This window comes from Microcaecilia unicolor, chromosome 2, assembly GCF_901765095.1.
Source record: "Microcaecilia unicolor chromosome 2, aMicUni1.1, whole genome shotgun sequence".
NCBI lineage: Eukaryota > Metazoa > Chordata > Amphibia > Gymnophiona > Siphonopidae > Microcaecilia > Microcaecilia unicolor.
Window position 1 is genome coordinate 29608978 of NC_044032.1, and position 3857 is coordinate 29612834.

The 3857-nt window shown below is 45.7% G+C and overlaps 1 pseudogene; it reads right to left on the reverse strand.

Moving 5' to 3' along the window:
• Window positions 1-1249: 1249 nt before the first annotated feature.
• On the reverse strand, window positions 1250-2964 carry LOC115462838 (annotated as a pseudogene).
• Between the last annotated feature and the right edge of the window lie 893 nt (window positions 2965-3857).

The following is a 3857-nucleotide window of genomic DNA, read 5'->3' on the forward strand; positions in this document are numbered from 1 at the left end:
GCCTTGTTTCTGCGACTCCCAGATATTGCTAAGGGAGGGAACAAGTGGCTACTAAAATTACAGCAGCCACTCTAGGGACTACTCTTTCAATAGGAGATATGAAGGCCATTTGGGCAGGACTGCTCACGCTAGCATAACTGCTTTTATTTGCACAAGCAGGCTATGCCAAATTTGGTGACTGATAATCAGTATGAGGTAACCCCTTGACAGAGATTGAAGCAAATTATTTCAGGAGATATGTGCTATCCTTCCCGCCCAGAAAGACTTCTCCATCATCACCTCACAAAGGTGGGAGGCAGGTTCAGAAGCTATTGAAGCTTACCTAATTAGGATGCAGCAGTTGTTTTGTGATGAGACTGAGGAAAGATTTGATTCAGACAATGCTCTCCCTGTACTCTATTACTTACTTAAAGAGACTTTGCCCCCTAAAGTCTGGAAGAATTTAGATAACACAGTGGGTTTACAACTCAAGAAATGGTCCATGATTCGGGACCATATCCGTCACTTTTGTAGGCAACTAATTACAAATAGGGAAAGAGAGGTCCGCCTGGACAGGTTTTGTCACAGGAATCTCACACTGCTGCAGATTGCTGATTTGAAAGCTAAAATGTCTTCTCATATCGGCCCCTCCACACCTCTAGTTCTCGCACCCCGTCCTCCCTATCTTGGATTTCCCCTCCAGATAGCACTAGGTACCCTGCAACCCCGGGTACTTGTTCAGGTGCCTACCAACTGCCCCCGTGTTTACCCTGATTTGCCAGATTGTGAATGAGATAACCCTCTGGTTATGTATGCTGATAATCGCAGAGGCAATAATGCTAGAACCCGCTCGGATCGTAGAAATGACTACCCCGACTCCTGGCAGCCACAGAAAGGCCCACCTGACAATAGGCGACTTAAGGACTACCGTTCCCAGTCTAGTCCCTATCGCCGTGCTACTGTGGCATGTTTCCATTGCTGTCAAATTGGACACTATGCATCAGAGTGTCTTCTGCCTGTTCAAACACGGGCCCAGAAACCAAAGTCGCCCACCCCACCCGTCCATAGTGACCAGGTGTAATCTGAACCCAAACTGATCTTAAAAGACCTCATGATTTTGTTGCTCGCAGTTACTCAGACTGTTGATGTGTATTTTCTTTTTCTATCTTTAATATAGGTGACATGGGTCTGTCCATACTTATAAAAGTTAAATTACAGTGTTATGATGTATAGATACGTTTTTCTGATGATACCATACCAATGACATATCTCAACCAGATTTATTTATTTATTCCAAAAAGGAAAAAGGTGCTATTTATTCCTGACACTTCATACTGCTATTTAGAAGGTGAACACAAGAGGATTACAAAATAGCAGAGACACAGGACACAAGCATTGGCCATTTATGCTGACTTACTGAAGTTTTTGATAATAGCGTCCAGTAAACGGACGTTGATCAAATTATAGGTTTACTTTAACCACAGTTTTGTATAGATTGGACTACTCCCATCACTGTCAGCGGTGCACTTTCATTTCAAGTTAGCACAGGCAACGCTTCTAGATTGAGGAAATTGGTTCTTTAAATGTTCTAATTAATCGATTACAAATTCTGGTGCTGAAGCGGCACAGTATAAATACATGTCCTAATAAATGCATATAGTAGATATTTCTATAGTTTTCTGAAGTACAGGAGACAGTCTTTTAATGAGCAAATGCTCATGGAATGACGTACATCAGATTAGCAATGATCACATCTCTATGCTAGACATCTCAAGCCAGAGTCTAGCTGCAGGATCCTTCCAGGGTTGGCAGGGAAGAGGATGTGCATGTGCTTGCATGAAGCTGTTCTCCATTTAGCTCTGCTCATCCACAGCCAAAGCATCAGTTCCTCTCCTTCTCAGCAGCAAGCATTAATGTCTGAGTTGAAAAGTCTCCAAATTGCATGTGGAGAAACATAAAAAAAGGACCCCCCCCCCCCCCAATACCCTGGTTTGTACATATCAGCGTCCTCGCAGTCCTAGAACAGGCTTTCCTGATCATCACTGCTTAGCTTCTTCACTATCGTGCCCACTGCAGAGATGACAGTAGTTTTGGATCCGCTGGCACTGGTAGTTACTGTGACAACAGCTGCAGTGTCGCTGTGGTGGTGAGGATGGTCGGCTGGGCTATTGTCGTTACAGGAATGGCTGAATCCCATTTGCTTTTCCTTGTCTGAGCATCAGCAACTGACGTGCTGCTTGTGGTAGTTGTAGTGGTAGTACTTGTTGTCGTGCCCTTCTTCGTGCCTGTAAACAAAACTCGATCTTAGTTCGCTCCTTTTAGCCTTCTCCAAACTTATCCATTCACTTTCTGGGCTTTAGTTAATGCTTCATAATATGAGTCCTCAGACCATCCATGAGGGTCAAACATATCCTTAGGATATTGGTGCCAAGTTCATCTATTGAACAGAAGTGAATCAGCTTCTCGTAGATGCTGGGGTTTCGAAATTCCCTTTTTCCTCTGGATGATGAGGTTCATGTCCATTCCTTCCTTCATCTTCCTCTCGTACAGCTTCTGAATCTTATCCTGTAAATGAGTGGAACATCTGCCAGGGGGCTCGGGGGAATTTTGATTTCATCTGGAGACATATTCCTCACTCTTTCGGAGAGGAGGCAACCAGTTCCTGGGGGTCCTTCTTCTCCACGTCTGAACAGTTCCTTCAGATCACCAGCCTCAGGTTTTCTCAGTCTCTGAATCTTCATCTTTCGACTGGCTGCTGTCCTTCTTCATCCTCATCCTCATCGTTATCTTCCTCATCATAGCCACCATCATCCCCTTCAACTTTGAAACGTCTCTTCTCCATATGCTTCTGACACCAGGCCGCCTTTTCTTCCGTCGCTGTCGCCTCCCTTCCGACTCCTGCTCCGAATCCTCCGCGTACACCGCCAGCGAAGACAGAACGTTCTTATTGGCCGCCATCTTCACTCTGTTGCTTGTTGTTGTCGCTTACTGTTGACGCAATCACGTTCTTCCACGCTGGGTCACAAAGGTATGATGATGGTGACGGTAAAACGGTCATCAACATGCGCCGAACAGCGCTAAAGTTTGCTAGTTGCTACATGGGAAGTTTGTGGGAAATGCTGTAGAGAGGGCTGGGACGGAGCGAGTACCGGGGTGTTAACCTTTCTCAACCCAGCTTCATAACGAGGAGAAGAGGCAAGCACAGACCTGAGAAGGGCTTCTTGCTTCTGGAGGCATTAGCGTTTAGGTTCTCCTTCCTTTTCCGTGGGGGGGACGGTGTAAAAGCCAGATCCTGCGGGAGCTTCCCGGATCCACCTTAAAACCGTAGCGCGTCTTTCTTTGTGACGGCCGCTGCTGCTTGTCTTGGGCGCGTCACTGACGGCGTATATGCGCCTAAACCAAAATCCTGCACCAGTGGCAGCAACTTAAACTTCTTCCTCCCTCCTTGCCCCTAACATCCCAAAATGATAGAACAGGGCGATCCACCCTGGTTTTTTTTCCCCTACACTTGCACACAGGGAAATGTAGTGTCATACTTGCCCTAGTGGATTGGAACTACATTTCCCTGCATGCAAGTTGTGAAAAAACCAGACCTGGAGCTCCATATTACTACTACTTAACATTTCTAAAGCGCTACTAGGGTTACGCAGCGCTGTACAATTTAACATGAAAGGACAGTCCCTGCTCAAGGAGCTTACAATCTAAAAGACAGGTGTAAATCTAGAGACAAGTGTACAATCTAAAAGACAAGTGTAGAGTCGATCTGATAGGGCTTACTATATTCCTCGAAAGGTTAGGTGCCGAAAGCAGCATTGAAGAGGTGAGTTTTAAGCAGAGATTTGAAGATGGGTAGGGAAGGGGCTTGGCGTAGGGGTTGA